Source organism: Myripristis murdjan, chromosome 17, assembly GCF_902150065.1.
Source record: "Myripristis murdjan chromosome 17, fMyrMur1.1, whole genome shotgun sequence".
NCBI lineage: Eukaryota > Metazoa > Chordata > Actinopteri > Holocentriformes > Holocentridae > Myripristis > Myripristis murdjan.
Genome location: NC_043996.1, coordinates 3,492,957 through 3,516,781, shown reverse-complemented (window position 1 = coordinate 3,516,781; position 23,825 = coordinate 3,492,957). Strand labels below are relative to the sequence as shown.

Here is a 23,825-nt window from a genome sequence, read left to right as displayed (position 1 = left end):
AGCATTCTCTTCCTGACCCAGTTAAGTCAGTAATCTGCTTTTGGGTCAATATGTGTAAACACCATAACTTGGTGAAAAATACCAACCACACTCATACCGTGATTCCATGATTATAGGAAACCTTGTTAACCCTATAAAGCCTGAACTATGAAAGAATTGGCAGAAAATTCCATTTTTTTTTTTAAATTGAACCCTTTATTTAGTCCTATAAGAAAATACATATATAAAAAAGAAATTCAAAAAATATGTTATTACACGACCTTTCTGGTGTATGATATATGATATGTACTTGAAGTGCCAATGCTATGGTCCAGGGTGAACAGGGGAAGTGTTCAAAGGTATACAACAGTATTTTGGTCAAGTATTGATTAAACTGAAAACAGAAAACGGAATTGAAAATGTGTATCATATATGATACAAATGGCTTTATAGGGTTAAAAGGATTGTTACCCATTTTGAAATAATGTTATATCACTTCTGTCCCGGGGGGTGAAATAATATAATTTTTTTTTTCCTAGATGGGTGAACTCTCCCTTTAAAATGCCCATCTGCTGTGGTATAAAACATCTTACTGCTTTCAGTTATGGTGTTAAGCATTATGAATACATTTGATGTTAATGAAAACAGGGGGGTGGGGGGCACTAATACTAATGGCGTCCTCATTTGTTTGCTCTGTACACAGACTCTGCAGCTACATCACATATATCTCCCATCAGCCACACGTGGCTCCATCATGAAGGTCCACTGGAGAACTGCCTGCTGGTTAATTATGGTGGTGTTACATCACATACAAGCCCTCTATTAGAAATAGGCTCAGTCAAAGAGGAAGGGAGAATATTCTGTTGACTGGTTTACTGATGGTGGCACGGTGATTAAATAGTTCCTTCAGAAGGAAACAGGGCTAGTTAGTGAGGCAGTCAATCAAAGTGCCGGCCAGCCAGTTAACCATTACGTCAGCTGTTCAATAACTCAATCAAGCTAGCTGATCAATCAGCTAATCATCCAGCATCCAGCATCTGACCTCTGGTACTCCGGTAAATAATCGTCAATAATCAGCAACAACTACACAGGCAGACACACACAAGAGCAGTGATCAGTATGTTTGAAAGGCAGTGAGCGTCTAGACAGCATGTAGTCCTGCGGCCAAAACAAGGCATCCCGACCCTGTTCTCAACACTCCTGCTGTGATTAAGACCCTGATTACGCTCTTGTGGTCAAAAACACAACAAAGGAGGATCAAAATCAAACCAGCCGTCGACTCTCAAAGGATAAACTTTCACTATTTAACCTCGTCAACTCTGCCGCTCCCATCAGCAGATTCATCGGTACACAGTACGCTTTGTCCAAACCCACAGAACTTTGTTTTAAATTCTGGCGGTGATTCCAAGGTTTCAAAAGCTCCCAAATATGCCCTGCTGAATTTCAAGGAAATGTGTAGAAAATGATGCACAAGACATTCTGATATTGGCTGGATGGGTGGATATGTTGCACTCATGTCCACATTAAGCCGGGCAAATATGAAAATGCCAGTTTGGTAGTCCATCCACACTAGACCACATTGACATTTTCATGGTAAAAGTTCCTCCTCAAGCATGGACTGTGTAGGTGCAATACTAGACTTTCACCGAGATAAGTGTTTTTCAAGTGGGGTCTCCGGACCCCCAGGGGTCCTGCAGGAGCTTCCAAAGGTGGTTCAGCAAAATGAGGAATAGTTTAGTAGTAGTTTCCCCAAGAACAAAAAAAGTACTTAACACAAATCAAAATGTATTTTAATGTAAGGGCTCTAGGGCAAAATCACCTCAAATTGGGGCCCCCAGCTCAATTAAAGTCCACTTTGGGGTGGAACAATTGAAATCAAATGTATGTTGATTTACAGAGAAGTTGAATCAACTTTTTAAAGTGACGTAGATAAATTTATGGTTTGCAACATCATGAGTAGGTGGTATGAGAATAGGGTCTACAAGAGGATAGAAAAAAGAATGATTTTCAGTAATCCTACTAAAGGTTTACCTTCACTGTTATTTACCACTACATTCATTGATTCAACAGTTTTGAAAGATGGTTCATGAGCTAAATGCATTTGAAAACATATTTTTACATTTATATGTACATAAATAGAGGGTATCATAAAGATTTTCAAGCCTGTCTTGAGCAACTTTATTGCGTTATCCTAATATTTAAAATGTCCCAGCTGGCACGCTTTATTACAGTATTGATTTATCAAATAAACTCAGCAAAAACAGTGAATTAGCCAGGCTAAGAATTACAGATTTTTATTTATGAAAAAATGCAGGAAATGGCCTGGCAGCCCCTTGACGCACTGAGCTGTGTATCTGTATGGTTCTATTTGATTCTATAGCAGCTCTACTGAAGCAGCTAAGGGATCACTGCCTTGCTCAAAGGCACCTTGACAGAATGATACCCATACATCCAACCACATCTTTCCAGACAGCCTGGAACTTGAAAAGACAACCTTCCAATCATAAGCCTGCGTCTGCAACCTATTTTGCTTTGTTTAAGTGTTTTATAAAGTGCTGAATGACGCTAGATTCAATACTGCGCACTTGGAGAAAAACGTTCACAAAGTGACTTCTGTACTACACAAAAGGTGTATTCAACACACTGATGACAGATAAAGCATTCACAGTGATTGAAAAACCATTCACACAATAATAGATAGATAGATAGATAGATAGATAGATATGAGGCCTCTGTCTATCAGAGTTGTCCATGGTTGTCTCATCTTACAGGTCTGCCCCTCAGGGACAGCATCTCTGTCTTCTATTGCACATATTGCATCTGTATGTGATTTTGGGTCTGCCTGTGCTGTAACATTCTTTTCTCTCTTCCTCTTGTATGCAGTGTCCATCAGTTTCTGTTCCCCTATCTTGAGGTGTTGGTCCAAGGTGCTTATCCTCTTGCTGCAAGAGCCTCCCGGGACATGATGTCTCTGGCCCTTTTTCTGTTTGAGCACAGCCAGTTTGATTCAAAGTGAACAGAACATTCTTCAGATGTCATTCCTCAAGGTGAAATACAGGAAAAACCATTCAGACTTAGGTTACGCATGTACTGATATGAAATTTCAAACAGGTATAAGCTTCATCAAAGACAGGATTTTCCACATTGTTTTTTTTTATATATTGTAAAAGGTCAAGGACATTGTAGGCCTGACCATTATGTCATTTTGACTTCAGTCAATACATTCAGATAGACAAATGCATGGCCGATCAAAAGCATAATGATGACTATTTAGTTTTCATCATTAAATTCTTATGTGATATGATTCTGGGTGACATGTCTTTGGATGTGCTTAGGCTTGTTATTATTTTCGGATTTATTGATCCGTAAGAAGAGGTAACAGGATGGATTGAACTGAATGACTTCAGCGTCCGTGTTTAAATGGAGGATTTATATGATAATTCATGGCATTTGATAGGCTGGCACATGTGTGTCATTTTGATAAATGAGAATATATCAGTCCAACTCTGAACCAATAACATCTCAGGTTGCAGCTGTTTTTCAGGGAAACACCAAATTCACAGCTGCATGAGAGACTCAATACCACAGATCAGGCTAAGGTCAGAATATCCTGCGGCGCTAACTTAACTCTGAATCACTGCTCTGATTCTCAATGCCTTTGCCGATGCCTTGCTTGACCCCATCCGCTATGCCCCAAGCGCAGACAGATCTACAGATGGCAAGGCCAACAATTTGATCCTGCAGCACCTTGACACCACACATGTACCCAGATTTTGCTTAGGGACATCATCTCGATACTTTAAATGACTCTATTCCTTTCTGTAAAAATCCATCTTATTTGCTTTAAATAAATAAGTGGGATTGCAATAGGGAAATGCATTTCAACATTCCCTTCGCTGAGACCTCATAGGTTCCTATTCGTACCATTCTGATATAGACAAATGTTGGATGAACCACTTCATCACCTCCACACCATGTATAATCCTCTGTTAATTCAGACATTTAAGTCTTTATTGGCATCTTACAGGACTGCTGTTGATCACTTGTGGCCCCTAATGGTCAATTAAGAAGAGTTAGCACTCAATTGCAGTATAAAATACGTTTTTCAAAGGTTTTGTGACACCGCAACCACAGGAGATCCATGATCATAACTGTGCACAAAAAATATTAGGTTGATACACCCAGTAGTATGCAGACAGATACACGGACACACAAACACACAGAGACCCGCATGGCTGAACACATAATAACCTCTAGGCTGCTGCCTGGCGGAGATACTTAATGAGACAGAGGGGACGTTTCACTCAATTTCAAGTATACTATACTATACTTTACTATACTACATACTATACTTGTACAAGCTCCAACAACCTGTATATGCTTGCAATAAGCATGTACACAGCATCTTTGTACAGCCTCGATCATCTCAACACCTTTCCCTGTTTTCATTCAATTCATAACACAAGATCAGACACAGACAGGTGACAACTCACTCACAGTTCCTTGTGTTTTTTTTTTTTTTTAGTTTGAAGCTCAGCTGTCACTGTGAGAGATTTGTCTCATCACCCGCCTTGCACTGCAGCAGTCCATCCACATTGCAGTCTTTAAATCAGATGAGTTTGAAATACTGACAGTGGTGACGTCTGCACCTGGATCAGCAGGCGAGAGCGACTGAGCCTGATCTTGAAATCCCGTTGAGCAAGTGCAATCAGACCTAAATCCAGGCTGAAACGCATAAGGTGAGAGACTCTCTTTGTTATTTAACCTGTAAAATAGCCTTCATTAAAGATACAAGAGGCCAAAAAGTTCAGCAAACATCTGACTATTTAAGACAATTAACATATGGACTGTGACAAACCGTAGAGAAAGACATAAAATTTGTCATAAAATGTTTATATACTGGATACTCTATTCTGCTCTATTCTAGTTTATTCTCTGTAACATCCCAGTATATACCTTTACAATCACAACACAAAAGGAATGCACCCATTCTTTTAAGGTGTCATCATTGACTTTGACTAAGTGGAGTGCTCCATTATCAAGCCTAGACACAGTGCTTTTCAAAAAGTAAAATGATCATTTTTAAAGCCCTTATACTAACACCCTGGGTAAATTGCCCTTCCATTTTGCTGCTTTCAAACCTCACAAACAATGCCTCTTTTTTTTTTTTTTTTATCAAACTAGTTTACGAGCACACAAGTGTTGTGCTACATGGCGTGTAAATGTATACAACAATCATAGGTAAGTGCCTCATTTGAGAATACCACAATAATGACCTACGAAGAGTGTATCTGCACTCAAAAGCAATCCAGCCCATACAAAACCCACAGGCTCTTAACAATGCCCGCTAAGTGACCCACATGAGACAGACTACCAAATATATTCACAGGTAGCTAGGTACAAACACACACAAAAAAAAACATATCAAACAAATTATTAACAGTGCCAGCAAACAGTGCCACACACATAGAATAATTAATCATATATCTGTCTGGATGCATCAGGTTTCAAAGTCTCCCTTTTTTTACATTCTTTTTGCTCACTGTTACTTCACTCAAGATGAACTGTTAGAGAAACCCTTCAGCACTAATGCAGGACTGATCACACCTCTGCAACAGGAAGAGTTGTTGCTGGAAAGTCTTATCATACTTATGCCCTAAGGAAAAGCCTTTTTGCAAATGGAACACCTTGCCTGGGATCTGCATTATTCACACAAATTCAGAGTTAACCAGAATACGTTTTTTGTGGTGCAGCACTTGCAGCACCACTGCGCCACCACGAAGGGAAACTGTTCAGGCTGGTACACAAAGACACACATGGGGCTGTTTCCCAGACAGGGATTAAGCCTAGTCATCAACTAAAATGCCTTTTTAACTCTAATTAACTTTTTAATATGATTTTGAAATGATCTGATGGAGTAAATGAGGGTTTAAATAAAAGCTCCTAAAAAAAAAAAACAGGTTTAACTTCACATGCTGTTTGTCAACATACCCTGTTTCTCCATACAATTCTGTGCTTTCCTAGATCCAGTCCAAGTTCTAGTAGTCTCACCAGGTTTGATGTTAAAGTAATAGTCCATCCAACCCTTTTACATCACTAAATGTCCATTTCAGTAGTCTCTATGACTGTATCATATACCAAACCATACAACAATGATTAAACCTGTAGCCAGTTCAAGAAAGCTTTACCATTTGCTATTTTAAACTACTATGTGGCCTATACTAACCACAAAACACCAAAGCAATGACCACTTTTCACCAAAGGTGTCGCCAAAACCAAGGAAAACATGAATCTGTTGGATTAGATTTACTTAAATTTAATCAAGGACTCCATGGCCTAGAAGTAACTAAACTGAAGGTAAACTGTGGCTTTCAGAAAGCTACTTTTTAGGCCATGATTTACTGCTGTGGACTGAAGCGTAGTCTGTCTTAACCACCGTCTGGGAAACTGTCCATAAGACAAGTTGACAACATACAGGTTGTCTTCTTTCATTGCACTAACACCATGAGCAGCTTCCTGCAGTCAATCTGAGGTTATAAACTTTATCCACAAGGGGGCTGCAAAGTCATTAGTCTGGAGTCACTCACTGTAAATGGAGTATTTAAAAAGTATATTTTTACACATTCTCAATTGTGAGATATAATGTCAGCACCTTTCGCTGCAGTGTCTTCAGTTCATTCATTCAAAAGGAGCATCGGGTCCTCAAAAAAAAAAACATTTGATCAAAAAAATATAGCAGAGGCCGCCACTTGGAATAAAGTGGGAGACGATTAAATAGTGTGGATATTTGTTCTTCTTTTTTACCAAACGAAATGGCAAATGCCAGCAGGTGGCAAACATTTACATTATGAGTAGTCTCTCCCAGAGATGAGTGAGATCATCAATACACTCAATCAATGGTATACTTCCGTTAGAGCATTAATTTTGGTATGTCCAGGTACCATCGAACAATGATTTTCCAACTGGGTGGGTTCCAGTGTGGAGACAGCTGAGTTGTGGAAAGGCTGCATCAATGCATTCTTTTCTCAATAATAGGACATTTAAAAACAAACAAAAAAAAAAATTACACAATGTAATGCGATGCTTGTATGTTTTTTTTTTATTATTATTATTAAAAATTAAAAAAATTATTTGGAAAAAATATCTGAAACTTTTCTGGGATTATCTGGAGATACCTGTTTTTGCAAAATAATTCCTAAAATATTGAAGGACTCACCCTAAGGATGGATATAGGTGCACTGAAATTTCAACTAGTTTTTTGACAACTTTACTTCAAGTTGCAAAATATTTGGTGGGGCTTAGGGCAAATAGTACGTCCAAATGTCCTAGCATGAAGAAGTTTAGGAACCCCTGACATGCACTAAAGGTATATCAAAATTTACAAAACAAAACAAACAAACAAACAAAAAAAAATTAGATATTACACACACTACATACCCAAACTGCCTTTGGTACATTTACCAAACACCATTTTAAACTGTACACGCCAAGACATTTTCTGACCACAAGAGGGTGTCACGAGCACAGTCCACTTGTACTTTGGAGGAGCACAAAGTCAAAGCCACTCCTCCCCAGGTGAGTCACTTGTAAAAAAAAAAAAAAAAAAAAATGCAATGCCAAGGGCACATTTTACTTTGCAAGGCTGCTGTTGGATTACTTGGATAACCTGTGCTTAAGCTGCAGACTTCCAGCTACAAGATAGGCTGTTTTGAATGAACTTTTTCTGTCGCTGCATTGCTTTGGATGAGTTTTGGGTCAGTCACTTGCGTGATTGATCCAAAATTTCTGCAAAATGTGCAGTTTCAGAAAAGCTTTGAGTGAAGCAGAAGCGGTGAGAGGGTGAAGAGGAGGGCATAGGAACATCCCATAATCTCATACATTTAGAAAGCTGAACCAGAAAATAACAAGCTGCCTGTAAACTGTATGGTGGAAAGAGACCAACAACGCTGACTCTCAAATTGCAAGAGGACATTTTACTGCACACAATTGCACACAGTTTTGCTCAATGCAGCTTTAAAGATGTCTATATGTGGCTGGGTTTGTATCTTTCCAACATGTTGCTCATTCTGAGTGCAAAAGTCTGTTTCTTCCTCCCAGAGCTGATGACAGAAGTAGCTAGAGATTGTGCTACCGCGCCTCCTTCCCACCTCTGGGTTTTACTCCAAGCACCTGGTGATTTCACTGATTAGCTGTACCCTCTCTGGATGAAAGGATTCTAATTGGTCAAATCAGCTGATGTGTTGAGCTGGAGGGAAAACCTGCCGACTCTTGGCCCCTCATGGCACATGACTGGTCTCCGCTGGTACACACTATGTAACTGGCGTTAGTATAGATGCAGCAATGGCTGGGGGATGAACTCTGCAACAATGTGTGTCCACAAAATGACCTATATATAGAGCATAAAATAGTAGTTTGGACAATACAGAGCAAATGGATATTAAAGTCTTAGCTTTACTGTGTGTTAAGTAAATGACATGCAGAGGCTTTGAGCTGACTAGGGCAAGTGGACGTAGAAATATACATTTTCTATAAAGCACTCAGCTCTCTCTATTCTACTGAGGCACTTACAACAAGGGCTTTAGTGGTGTGTAACGGTTCATATGGACTGACAAAGCACACAACCAGAGATGCACAACATGGGTCATGTAATCCCTGCCCCCCGTGCTTGACCCCTAGCACATACACACACAGACTGGGGTGACCCATTCCCAGCAATTACAAAGCCCCCATCCCCGGCCTAATCCCCATGCAACCTGTGAGCCGCTTTAATCTTGACAAAGGCTCCATAATAGATGTTGCCTTGTGTTTGTGTGTATGTACGTTCTATTTTGCTCGTGAGGTTATCGGAGCAAAACCTCACTTCTCGGGTTTCAGGACTTAGATTAGAATTACGGTTGATAAAAAGGTCCTCACAAGCACAGAAAGACAGATATGTATGTGAGTGTGTGTGTGTGTGTGTGTGCGTGTTAATGTGAGCACTGCCTGGTGTTGCCATGTGCATCAACAACAATTAGTGAAGGACGGTGTTGCTGGTACCAGATGGGACTTGAGGATTTGCAGTATTATGTAACTAGACGGGGAAGTGGGTGGGGTACGGTGGGGGTGAAACTGAGGAAGAAGACAAACCAGATAGATCATGAACTAAAATATTAGCAGTATTAAAGCTACACTTTGAGTTTTTCATATGGCAGTAGCCCCAAAAGGCAGCTACAGGTTTCAGTTTGTAGGACTTCATTACCCTCATATCAGAAAGCTGATATGGTAACATCAGTAAATGAAATGTTTTCCCTTAAGTGTGCGGTGTGGTGGAGGTACTGACTAATATCCTGCTGCTGCTGGAATTCTTGGTTATGCTTAGGGCTACAACTAGTGACTGTTTTCATGGCATATTGTTTTCAATTAATCATTTAGCCTGTCAAGTGTCAAAAATGATGATAAAGCTCAAGGGAACTTCGCTGAGCCTAAAGTGGTGTCTTCAAATTGCTTCCATAGTCTGCCAAGTAAGCTATTTATTTTACAACGATTTGAACCGAGAAAAGTAAGCAAACCTCAGCATCTTAGTGTAAGTTAGTGAGGTTATAGAGGCTGCAATCAGCAAAGTTTTGCCATTTTTACTTGACAAATGACTAAAACAATGAATCAATGGAACACTAGTTCTGTTAGATAGATAGATAGATAGATAGATACTTTATTCATCCCGAAGGAAATTCACAGTTTTCAGCAGTATCTACAGATTTACAAGAGTAAATAAATAAAAAAATAAAGAATAAAAGATGTTAATATATATGATGAAATAAATAAATAAATAAATAAATATATATATATATATATATATATATATATATATATATATATATATATATACGCACAATTAAGTTTCAAGGAAAAAGGGAAAAAACATGAAAAAAAATTACAAGAAAATGACAAGAAAATTAGCAGGAAATTTTTTTTTTTTAATGAACAGAAAAGCATATTCAACTCAATTCAATTAATTATTTTAATTATATATTTACAATGAAATCACTGCAAAATTACACAGAAAAGAAAAAGGAAAAAATATGAGGAAAAAAATGAAAGCAAATACAGTCACAAACGGCCCTCAGGCAGCCACAGAAAACTCAGATGAGTGCTGGAAAGGGGTCAGGGTCTGATTTCGTGTCCCAGTGTAAATGCTTGTTTTCTAGGACTGTGTCTCCTCATTGTGTCTCTGATTGTGTTTATGAGGCTTTATAGTGGAGCTCTGTATGCAGCTCCTCCATTCAGAAGGACGTTTAGTGTGAGAACCCCACTTTTACGACTGCTGGGGAATACAGAACCAGCAGGAACACACACACACACACACACACAGGGACACTGTTTTCACACTAGTCTTTGGAATGCTGCGACCTATTACAATGCAAATGAGCAAACATCTCGCCTTGTTACGACTGTGTGTTTACGTGTGTGTGTGTGTGTGTGTGTGTTCGTAGGAGCGAGAGAGAAAAAATGATGAAGGCGGAAGACAAAGAGACAAATCATTCTCGACAGCCAAGTTTATAGCCACTAGTTCAGCGGAATAGCCAGTATCCCTTACAACAAACCATTTCAGTTCCCCCACTTTAGCAGAGACAAGCAGCCACCTCAGCCAAGGCTATTCAACTTAGAGCACTTAAAGCAAAACTGAACAGTGCTGGAGTGTTGGCCTGTACACTTACCTGGGTGTGATATGAGTCCACATGGTGAAACATGAAATCTCCTCATCAGCTGCTCTGTGCTCCCCTGGGCTGCTAATGCACAATACAGGAGTTCCAGCTCTCCATTCACTTCCATAGAAAAACAGCTCCCAGAAGAACACTTTCAGCACAGACATCAATGCCGGCAAAGAGGATTATGACAATATAAAACACATCAAGTCCTGGTACCCAGTTTTAAAGGAAATTAAATGTTTATTTTATTATTTTCCTACTCGAATCGGAGAGTAGATCTAGCAGGTAGCGTCCACAGGAAACATCTGCACAGTATTCTTACGCCAGGAAGAAACAACTTGATAGTGCTTTAACACATAATCAGAATTACATAGAAAAAAATGGGTACCGAGAGTTACTGTTTTTTATATTGGCAAAATCAGCTTTTTTTGCATTATGTGCTTAAAATGTTATTTTGGGAGCTGTTTTGCCAAACTATGCAAGTGAAAGGAGAGATAGAAATACAGTTTTGAGGATTTTTCACCACCATGTGGACTCATATTAAGTCCAGGTATCTAATATTGAAGTAATTGAAGTAACATCCAGGTAACAAATATTGAATATTGTCTATCACTCCAACCCAACAGTCTACTAAAGTTCAGCTTTGCTTAAACATCACCACATTCTTGCTCTGTTTACCATGAGGATCAATACGGTTTCAATAATGTTGATGTCACAAGCGAGGCATTCAGTCTGACATCAGTTTAAGAGCCAGGCAAGAAAAAATCCACTTGTTCCAGAAACTCTCCTGACTAGCAGGGTTAGGCTGTCTCCTAGCTGAGAGGTTTGAGTGCTTGGTGACCTTCCAGGGCAGGGCCAGCTGCTGATAAAGATGGAGGGAGGTGTTGGTCTATCTCTGTTCACCAAGCAAACCCTTATCTGCATGTTCCAACCGGAGACATACACTAGGTAGCAACTTCCTGGAAAACTAACATCATTCATCCTGAGGGTGAGCATGAATTCAGCCTTGCCCTGAAAATAGTGCTAAAAAAAAAAAAAAAAAGTTTCTGTTTTGCAGCCTTGGAAAGAATGCATTTGAAGGGAATTTACATCAGTATTGCTTACGATAACATCCATAAACTTAATATCACAAAGACCAGCACATGGAGGTGGACACACTATTAAAAATAAGATGTTAGAGAGATATGAGCTTCGGTATGCTTGCTGCCCCTGGATCTCTAAGTTGCTGCTGTGTGTGCTAATTTGCTTTGAGCTGTGATAGCTAATGTGACAATGACCCATTGTGTTCTGTATATGTACTCTGTGTGTGTGTGTGTGTGTGTGTGTGTGTGTGTGTGTGTGTAGGTTCCAGAGGGCACTGGACCAAAGCGTTTCTGTTAAGTAGATTGCAGCAGAGGATGAGGCAGCATCTGCAGATAGTGGTAGATGATAAAGTTGTTGTTTAACTTCCCCCAAACCTTTTCCTTCCAACTGATCCAAAAGAGGACGGGCTGTCTTTCATGCTGAGACCCCTGAGAATGAAAATCTATTGCTGCCGCTGCCACTCACACGATGCAGAATAGATCTGTGGCCACTTATGGTTTAAGACAGTGATTTTCAAAGTGGGGTCCTTGAGAGGCTTCCAGGGAGTCCTCAGCTAAATTAATTTCGCTGTAATTTAATTCACTGGAAATTGTTAGAGTGCAAAAAAAGAAAAAAAAAAAAACTGTATGAGGGATTTTAACATTTTCCTCTTTCTGGCTTAATCTCACTGTGATTTGCCGGTGTTCAAGTTTGATACCTCAGCAATTCAACCTTTTGAAACCTGAGCAAATTCACTTGATTTCTTTCAAAAACATGGGAAATTAGCAACAATTAGCAAACCAGCAAAAGATTACCAGAACACTAGAAAAACAAAACAGAAAATATGAAAAAAGGGAAACAAAAACGTATAATATATTTTAGATAAAAAAATTTTTAAACATTTAAAGCGTACATTTTTAAAAAAGCAAGAAATCTACATTCATAATTGATAAAATTATGTTTTAAATGTTGCTGGATCAGCATCATATTTTTGTGATTAAATACTGAACATAAACCAAAATATAAGGGTCCTGTACGGTGAAATCACTCACAGGCTTGGCTTATTGCAAGTCAACTCGGGGGTCCAAAACATTAAGTTTGAAAACCCCTGGTTTAAGTAACGAGGTCATGTTTAAAGACCCCATGAAATGGACTCTTGCTGTCTTAATTATATGTGTTTGCTGTTGAGACAGGACGTTTGTGCAGGACATGGGGCTCATTCACCAGTGCAAACCAACAGGCCAGACCTAACCCTAACCCAACAGGGTATCAGTTTAGGAGAGAAACACAGTTTTATTTTGAAGGGACAGGTGGGTGAGAGAGGATGTTTAAAGATTTGTGAAGGTTTTACTGGTTGAATTTTTAATTGACACCCACTAGTGCAGGATGATGTCACCATTTAAGATGCTCTGTTTTACAGAAAGTAGAAATCATGTGAAGTCATTTCATGGGGACTTAAATACGAAATAAGAACTTTAAAAAAATCAGCCAGCAGCCTCAACAGAAGATCACTGGGCGAGCAAAGCACAGCCGAGACAGTGGCTGAAAACTAGAGGTGACATCAGACACAACAGTATTTTCTATCTAAAAACAAAGCACGTGTGTGGAGATGTTGTGAACCGAGCCACTGAGACACACTTTCTTAACTGCTCCAGTCACTCTGACAAAGGCCGTGGTTACACTTCTCTTCTCAATGCGACTTTTGTGATCAGATGCGCCAGATCAGAACTCAGCTGTGTCCACATATGTGTGTCCAGAGTTGACATTTCAATGTGACCTGCCTGATCGGATAGTGATCGGATACATCCCATGAGGGTATATTCTGCTATTAAATACACTGATAAATAATCCAGATTGTGCCCACGTGCTGTCCACACCTCACCAAGATCTGAACTCAATTCGAGCCAGGCCACCTTGGCATGTGTTTGTGGGCTGATCGGATCCCAAACCGAGCAAGATCCAATCTTGGAGCGTATAGACTTGACAGGTACATTGTCCAGGCATGATCGCTGGACAAATCACACTGAAAGGACAAGACAAGTGTAACCACTGCAAAAGATACCAAGCCTGCTCCTGCTGGTCATGTGAAGCTTCCCAAAACAAATTACAGCTGACGTTAGAAAAAGTTTGACTCGCGCAGGATTAGTATTATCAAGGGATCTCTGTCTTCGCCAAAATACGTGAGGGAATTGGTACTCTAATTTTTAATTTACAAATTACATCCATGGCAGATTCGCAGGGGATTAAAGTCACAAAGTCCTCAGTTATTCCAAATCACTATATGACCCCCAGGTGATACGAGTCCCACGGGAAAAGGGCTTATGGGACACAACTGCAGGCAAAATGTGTAGTATTTTCTCTTCACAGAGACACAAATCAGAATGCAGTGAGGAGCCAGAGCACATGTGGGACATGGAAGCAAACCATCTTCAGTGCCGCAATAAAACTCGCTGCTTGAAACTCAGCCTCTCAGATTGCTTCATCAAAGTAGCTTGTTCTGTCCGTTTCAATACAATGAAAGTGAACCACCATGAAAAAATGGATAAAATTGAACAATTTAACCTCTGTCTTTGTACTCTAATACCATCCAATTTTTCTCCGCAACCCCTGAAGACAGCTGTTGGAAAAATATTAACAACAGCAGCAGGGGTTTGCATGCAAGGTAGTCCATTAAAAATTCTCTTTCAAACTACTTTAAGCCAACATCAAGGCCTCGTTTCGGCTGCTTGTGTTTCTCCTTTCACCTCCAATTAAAGCGGACAAAGACTGCTGATGAGGACCACTTCACACCAAACAAATCACACAGCCGCATGCGGAAAAGATAGCACCACGTGTGTGTGTGTGTTTGAGCTTTTAACAATCTGAGAAACAAGATGAAGGTAAACAACTGGAGGGTAACGAACTGAGATACTCTGTCTTCCTGTTGAGTCATCGCCTATATGTTACATATCAGGATGTTCAACATCATGTCTTTTCATGCTTCTCAAATATGTAGGAAACTATCACTGGCAGTTGGTGGGATTTAAGTTCAGTTCCGTAACTTCTGTCACGTCTCTCTCTCTCCTTTCTCGTGCCATTTTCTGATCAAGACAAACAAATAAAATGCCTTAAAAATATCTTCTAAAATATAAATAACATGATGGATCATTGTTAGAAAATGATTCACTCAATTCTCAGAAGTGACATTTTCTTTTTTTTTTCTTTTTTTTTTAGATTATCTTTGTGACACTACCTTCCGCTGTGATGCATGCATTATTTCTGTCATACTTTATGCAGACATCTATTATGAGGACAGAGACTTACAAGGACATTGCCAAAGTATAAGCAACAGCCAGGAGACAGCAGTGGCATCAGCACTGGGCACTATACTGCGGCTGAACCTCCTCGACTCTGCTGGTCCCAGCGGTGGTTTCATCATTATACACTCATGCTGCTTTGTTCAAACCCACATAACTTTAGTTTAAATTGTAGTGAAGATCCCAAGGCTTTTACAGATACCAAATATGACCTGCTGAACTACAGGGAAATGTGTATAGATGATGCACAAGACATCTAGATATTTTCTATTGGATGTGATGGTTTGTAACCACACAATATGGATGGTACATTGTACAATACAGAAAAATATGCATTTTTTTCTGATACCCAAAGGGGAATTTAAGGGAAAATAACGGTCTGAGGTTTTAAAGACTGGACCTTTAGGTTGTGAAGGTTTCGAAGGCCTCTGGACATTTTCAGTGGTTATTGAAAGTGGAACTGGTGCAATCTGGTGCAATATCCTATGTTACAAATTGAACACGTGTCAGCTTCAGCTAGACAGCACGTTATATCAGTGTAGAATAGGGTTTTGAAAAAGTGGAAAACAACTATGTATTTGGCTGGAGCTCTTCGATGAAAGGATGAAACTCCTTCTGCTGCGTTATCCCACTTAGGCAATCCTTCCATGCCAGAATGGACTCTTCATCCTCATTCATCCAATCGCAGACTTTCTCCTGTCCATTTAAATGCTCAACAACGTTACCCACTCCGTTACATCAGCTTAGCTAGCTAACGCTGATTGCAAATTGCTGTCTACGCTCCATGTGACCACTCAATGCTTCCTCTCACTGGAGTGGAGGAAATAAGCTCCCTGTCTGATCACAGTCTAAAACAGTAAACCAGTCTAAAGCAATTGGACATGTATGTTGGCACATCTATTCATTCCTTCAGACCCGGCTTTGATGAACACGGATCTACTCTATTTGCAAACACAACACACTGGGTCCGGAGAGCTGTAATTGGAAGAGCTGTCAAGCCGACAGAGGGGAAGGCTGCAGTTGTCTTCAAACAACAATTTAGCGGCTATGTTCCAGACAGATGCAGCTGAACGCCTGTCAGACAGAACCTGGTCATTTGATGTGAATGCTTTCTGCATCGCCTTAAAAGCCGCTGCTTTTCACATGCACACCAACTGGATGTGTACTGTTGCCGTGACAGGAGTTAAGGACAGGAGGTGATGACTAAATGTGGGCAGAGACGGTGTGGAATATCATGCTCGCGCACGCGTCCGCGCACGCTGTGTTAAAAATATGCTTTCAGTTTCCCCTCACCATGCAAATATATACACCTTGGGAAACAGTCTACAGGTTAGAAATGCAGGGGTCAGGCAGGAAGGTCACCGGTTCAAATCGAGCAGGTTTTTATGAGGCCAATGCGGGAGTAGCAGCAGACACAGTCTCTCTGGTGCCACCTAGTGGCTGGCTGCAGAACAACTTTTAACGCCTCCCACCTCAAGACACTACCCAACTTCTTGCTAAAAATATACGGTGATTTATTGTTTTCACAAGAATCTATAGTCTCGATTTCAACTGTGATGGTATGGTAATTTTTAAATAATTGTGTAATTAAGAATTAATCATAAGAACGTGAGGCATGGAGCTCAACCTTGGATAAATGCTAATAAAAAAAGCATCCACATTTTCTCACACGCACACACACACACACACACATACACACACCTCAATTACCATCATACTTTTACGTCACTTAATCCACTTAATGTAGTGGAGATGCACCTGGACTGAATCAGTGTTATCACCCTCTGGACACGCTCTCACACAAACAGAGCACAATGGGTCATTATCACGTTAATTGTCTGAACTCAAAGTAAATTAGCATACAGAGCAGGCCTTCATTTGCATCCAGAGATGCTTCTATGCTTGAAGGTGTACAAGTGGCAGCTCTGAGAGATGACATCAAGCTGGCACTGAGTGGTCTCAAGACGATCTGAAAGGACAGTACACTGTTCAGCCTACCTTTGGTCTACCAACGTTATCACTGCCTCTGCGTTAGCTATTTCTGTGCGAATGCTGACGCCTAGCATTATCCATATGAAGAGCTTTTAGTCATCCAAAAGTGGTATTGGCTTTTATTCTATGGTCTGAAGGTTCATATTTGTGAAAATAAAAACAATAATAATAAAAAACTATTAGCAAAGGACAGCACAAATCAACAGTACAAAGAGACTGTAAATCCACTTAAAAACCCACCAGTTTTGTTGAATTTTGCCTATCTTGCGTACCTCAATTAAAAAAGATTATAACAAGATGAACTATAAGGCCATAATGCTGGTATGAGGCCTCATTTTCAAGGCAACATCCTCAAGTTTCTGAAAATGATTGGGCTAAAACTAAACCTACAATACATCAGCTAAAACATGAAGGAAAATGATGATTTTTTCTCTCCATATTTGAGTGGCAATAACTAGGTCACACTCAAGAGTTAGAAGTATGAAAATAACCATATATTTTTCACATCAAATCAGCTACTTCTGTGTAAAATTTTAGCCCTTTCTCCAAATGTTATGGGAGCTAGTGAACTGTTAGTTTGATCCAGAGCTTTTTAACAGGTTAGCTTTATCTGGCTAACTTTACCTTTAAACCTATCTGGCTAATTTCACTCTGCTCTTGCAGCAGCAAAATAAATGACACCGCAAACATTTTGTGTAATTGATTAATGCCTGAAACAAAGCCGGTTTAGGAGCATATCAGTAAAATGAATTGTCCATAACAAGGTCTCGTTTTCTCATTTTCAAGGTATAAAAGTACTATTTCCATGTTTCCCATGGTTTTTATGTAGTAACCACAGTTTTACAATGGTGCTTGATGGCAACTATGATTACTGTGTAAGTATTCTATGGTAACTATAATTAATTGGTAGTAATACTGTAGAAAATCAATGGTTAAACCACAACAAAACCATCATGGCTTTAATTTCCACCAAAAAACATAGTTCTCATAGTTTATTTGCCATAATAAACTATGATTATTTTTTGTAAAGCTAGTTCCCAACAGTTCATCAGACAGAGTTATCCACCAGAGACACAAATAACACTGGGTAAGGTGGTCAATAGGCCAAACTCCTAAAAAGTCATTGTAGTCCTTTAGAACTCATATGGACAGAAATAGACTCTTATTTCCCAGGTACAACCCATTCTGACTCTATGAGGCAGTGTGAAAGAGGTGTGACCTGAGTGTTTCATGACAGGAGAGACTCTGAAAGTGGCTTTTCATGTTAACGGTGATTTCAGAGCCACGTGATGTGACTGAAACCGGGACTAATGTCCTCACTGACAAAGTGTAGCATCTTATGACTGTAACATCTTAGGACCATAACTGTGCTAATAGCTCCCAACAGGTCACGTCTAAATTTACTTAAACAGATTTCAGGTTTCTGTGGAAGGAAATGATGCTCTGAGAGGAGGATTAAAGTGGTCACAGAAATGGCATGAGGGGGAAAAGGTTTCTCGTACCACCACTGCTTATTGTGTCCATACCGGTATGTTAAGACTTAAAATGTGTTACTTGTATTTGATAAGGAATACTTGAATTCGGTTAGCAGTGGTAAATAAAAATGAAGATAATTAATATCAGTAACACTTGGAGACTACCAGTGATTTAGGCCATTATCCTCCTCAAAAAGACCCAACTTACATGGGTCTGATGTCACTTATTATAGATTTGATTCATAAACTTATCAGCTTACATCCCTGTAACTTGATATAATCTTGTAAATAATTACTTAATTGTGGATAGTGTCGTTACTATCCACCAATGATTAATACAAACAAGATGCGGATCTCTTCTGGGTAACAGAGAACAGGTAATCATAGCACAATCTACTACTTCAGACTAATAATGAAAAAAAAAAAAAAAAAAGGCTCATTAATATTTGTGGCTGGAGGTTTCTGTTGTTACCAAGCTGACGACAGAGCAAGAAACAGAAACACTGAGGGAAAAACTCCCCTATGGCTAATTCAAGCTCCGCACACATTTACAACCTTTTAAGAGTCTCCTTTTCCCCGTTTATTTCTGTTTGACTGGCTATGTCCATTTGAACTCCTTAAAAATAAGTCAGTGGGTCACAGAGGTTTTATGTAATTTCTCTTATGTTCTACTATAGTTTCATTTAATCGTACAAAATTCTTGCCAACTTATGTGTATGTAGAGAACGTCACTACTACATTCACAACTACATTGTAAATTCTGGTAATTTAATGTTATCTACTGGCAAGGATACATTTCTGGATGACATTTAGGCCTTTAGATCATTTGGTAAATTTGTCATTGATGATATAATCCATCACTTATGTCAATGCATTGTATTTCATTGGAAGAAGACTATATTTTCACTGGAATAAAATGCTGCTTCTTATACAGGATGCATTCTGAATTTACTAGTTGTACGTCATGTTAACAGCTGCATTAAATTCATGATGAAGCTACTGCTGCTACATATGAGCCTCCTTTTGGATTCATGCCCACTGTTTGAGAAATAGTGCTGCCAATACCATAAGTGGTAAGCAAGTTCTAGACAGGCCAATAAGCTGCGAGAACGTACTATCTGAGTCACACAGGAATGTTTACGTGATGACTGATTCAAGCCATGTACCAGGAGTGGTGAACGCCGCTACCTAAGTACATTCTAATCATGTGTCAGTACTTGCTGGGGAAATTCCAGAATTCTCCAAAATGTAGATCAGTGGTTCCCAAATCTTTGGTCCACAAAGGATCTGGTTCCGTTCTGCTTTGTGAATCCAAATTTGAACTGTTCCGAGCATTTCAACCAAAAAGAAATCGGTTCAGGACCTGAAAAGTTGCAAATGCAGGCCGGTGCACTAGTTACCACCTTGGTTCCAACAATCCTCAAAGGAACCGGTTCAAGAACTAGAACTGCATTGATCAAAAGGAGGTAAGAGGTGGAGTCCCTGACACCTAAGTGTCACTGACAAGATTCGAGGGATCCATCAGGGCTTTCAGGGGTGTCCTCAGCAAAATGAGGAATGGTACCTTATTACCAAATTTTAATTAAAAAAGGAATAATCCAAATTAGCAAACATCCTATCCTATTTAAACTCTTTACAGCATAATTTGAAGGGGCTGGCAGGATTACATTTCACTGTGACTGTACCTTACATAATTACATCTGACATATAACCTTAACTAAGCCTGAATGGCAAAAAAAACGACTGAAATTTGAGGTTTTGCTTTCATCTCAGCACAGGGTGGACAGATCTAAATCAACAACCCAAATCCTCCCATATCAGGCAAGTCAATACTGCCCACCTCTGATAGAACGGAGGGTCTGACTCTGCAGGGGAAGCTGCCTCGCCGTGCCTTAAGGAGCTGCTAACACACCTAAAAAAATTCATTAGTCTGGGTTTCAGTGGAGACCTTTGATGGTCTGAATAGGTGTTGCAGTGGCTTTTCTACCCCGACGAGGACAAAATTCTGGAATAAAGTCTAAATACTTTTTTTAGAATGAAAATCAGCACATTTCAAAGCACCAAATGTCGGCACAAAATAGCTTTATCATATAATATCCACCTTCAAAAAGCCATAAAAATCAAACCCTACCTGACAGGACTGAAATGTTGTGTCCCTTTACCAAAAGAGCCATCCACCTCCTCTGTTCCTAACTGTATTTTGTAAGATTGAGTACAGTGCACTTTTCTGTGACTGACAATTACACTGCCTTGATGTGGCAAACCCCACCCAATCTGACACTCCACGCAGGTCAAACCCATCGCTGAGCAGCCTAATTTGTGGCTCCTCTTTGAACCAAACCCTTTATCACGACCATTCTGAATCTCTAATAATGGACTAATGTGAATGCAGCCAAACTCACTTCCATTTTATTCCATAGCACAATCACACAGAGGCTTTAATGAACACATCAGCTCTCATTACCAGTCCCCCAATTCATCAGCAAGTCAACAACGCCAAGACACAAATGAATCATTACTCAGGCGTTACTAAGACCGAGTGCTGACCAGGGGAGAGAAACGACCTGCTTTGCTTTTCAATGCAAATGCGGCCTGAGAAAAATGCTTCTAAATTGAAACTGTATTGAATTCAGTGTTTTTTAAAAGCATAGCGTAGGCGGGTGAGGCCATGATTATGTGATTTAGAGTCAGACAAACTTCATCTGGTTAACAGAAATCAGTAAAATGACCAATGGAGCCACACACACACACACACACACACACAGAGAGAGAGAGAGAGAGAGGGAGAGAGAGAAAGAGAGAGGGGTTCTAGTTGAAAACACACCACAAGCATATCAGTCAGGATGGATCAGCATCATTCCACCCTGCTACTCTCTCTCTCTCTCTCTCTCTCTCTCTCTCTCTCTCTGTATGTGTATGTGTGTGTGTGCGTGTGTTTGTGTGTGTGTGTGTGTGTGTTGTATGGAAAGCATGATCACCAAAATAGAAAAGCAGCATCATTTCACGGATGTTTCAGCGTTTCTTCAAATCCTCAGCGTTCATTTGCTAAGTGTTACGCTCCGTGAACCAGTCCGCTGCCGTCCTGCTCTGTCACACACCACAACTTCTTTACCACATTCTTCACCGGACCAGCACCACCAAATACATGTATAACTAAATAAATAGGCTACAACATGAAAAAAATTAAACATTAAATGAAATCACCAGACATAGACTGAGAAGACGAAAGCCACACGCCAGCTTAATCCTTTCACCCGTGCGCTCTGTTATTCCGACAGCAGATTTTATTACCGGGGACTCGGGAGGTTGATGTGCTGCTTGGAGCGCTTCTCCACTTTGAGCAAATGTAGCTGCTGTATGGAACCTGTCCGACTTCATGAGCCGAGATGAATAAAATAAAATAAAATAAAATAAATTGCAAGCAGACATATCCGATTAAAAAAAATCTCATTGTTTTGTATCAACTAATAATTTACGTAAAATTCCTTCTGAAAGTCAGCTGTCCTCCACCTTCCACACCACAGGCTGCGGGAGAGACGGAGCTGAGAAGATGCTTCTCCGAAAAGAGCGCATGTTTTCCCAACTCGCGGCTTGAACAAGCCTCAATGCTGAGGAATACAGTTACACATTAGGACTTTTTCAGATTCATAATGTCCCGTTTACTCTGCAAAACAACACCGCGCCAGCTTCCAGCCAACAGTCTAATGAGTTTCTAATGGAAATGTCAACGCGTCAAGGCTGCTTTCCACTTGAGAGCCGCACGCCACTCGCCGGGATCATGCCAAATATGAAAAAAAAAAAAAAAAAATACTCCTGAGAAAAGGGATGAGTAGCCATACAAAAGTTGGAGGTGGTGTATTTGTGTTGGTGGGGAGCAGGAAAGTAAGGTCCAGGCACTTACCGCTGTGTGCTGCAGCCCGAGCGGAGCGACTCGCCGTGGATCCAGCGGCTGGACGCGGCGCTGCTCTCTGCCTCCCTCACTGGCTGGCTCTCTCTCCGGCGCTCTGGCTCTCTCTACCCCCCCATCTCCAAATCAACAAATTGAGGAGTTGAAACGGCCGCTGATTGGTCGTTACGGCGCTCTCCGCGATTAAAGGGAAGGTCTCTCTCTCTCGCGTGCGCACACACACAGAGAGGATCACGCTCGCGCACGCACTTGTCTTCCTCCTAACCCCCAGCCAGGGCAGACGTTTCACCTCATCATTATTTCCAGAGGCGGACTTTTGAAAAGATACCACAGCGCCTTAGTATGACGGCACACTAGGGTCACTGTAGGAAAAAACATTCCGAGAAAAAAATTCTGAATTTTCGAGATTGAAGTTGTAAATTTACCAGACAAAAACTTGAATATTCTCTGAGATTAAAGTGGTAGATTTATGAGGAAAAAACAAACAAACAAACAAACAAAAATTCTGAGATGATAAAGTCTCAATTTTATGAGAAAAAACTGTTTAAACTTGTTTTTCTTCTCCTCTGGTATTTAGTAAGAAGGAAATTTTGGTGATTTGAGGCCAGAATCAAAATATCCTCATCAGCATCTGGACTTTGAAGAGACATTGCTGAGACTTGGGCCAATTCAGAAGAAAACAATATTGTGATACTGGGCTAAAATCACCAGGATTTGTTGCTAAATCCCAAAGTAGACGAAAAACTATGTTTGAGTTTTCCCATTGTTTTCCCAGAGTTTTCCCAAATCCCACTGCAAAGCAGAACTTGATGAGGTCATCAGCTGCAGGCCTGATACACAGCAAGTGTATCATGTAATTTTCTTTTTCCCTACAATGGCCTAATACACCGTTGCAAAAATGTGGATATTCTGTAAAAAAAAAAAAAAAAAATAGAGAAAGTCTTCAAAGTCTTTGTGGAAGTGGACTATCCTGAAGCTGGGACAGCAGAGGCAACACCATTCGTGCATCCCACCCGTGTCAGCTCACCAATTCAGGCGAAGGTGGGTTTCAATTAAGTGGCCTAAAAAGCTGTGGTTTTCAAAGTGGGGTCTGGCGGCCCCCAGGGGCCCCTGATGGGTCCCCTGATGGGTCCCCTAGTGGTTCCTCAGCAAAATGAGGGCTAGTTTAATTTCACCACAATTTGATTATTTTAACATTTATTTAAAGGAGCATACCAGTTATTACCAGTTATCTAAAGATTTTGTATCATTCAATAAATAAATTCCTTGATTTTGAAATTTGATTTCTTGGCTGAATCCACCACCATACAATGTTCTGTTTCTGTGGCTAACAAAGTTGTCAATGTTCATAAACCACAGAACTCATAATTGGATGTGGAAAGCAAACATTTTCCGGGGGACTATTCTCCCTGGCGGAGGGACCGTTTCA

The 23,825-nt window shown here is 40.2% G+C and overlaps 1 protein-coding gene across 1 annotated transcript in view; it reads right to left on the bottom strand.

Moving 5' to 3' along the window:
• Positions 1-22,484, bottom strand: part of cdh6 (cadherin 6) — a 99,808-nt gene extending 77,324 nt beyond the window's left edge. Inside the window, exon 1 of the mRNA XM_030074728.1 lies at positions 22,391-22,484. The gene's annotated coding sequence lies outside the window, so the exon portion shown is untranslated. The remainder of the gene's footprint in view (positions 1-22,390) is intronic.
• Positions 22,485-23,825: the final 1,341 nt, after the last annotated feature.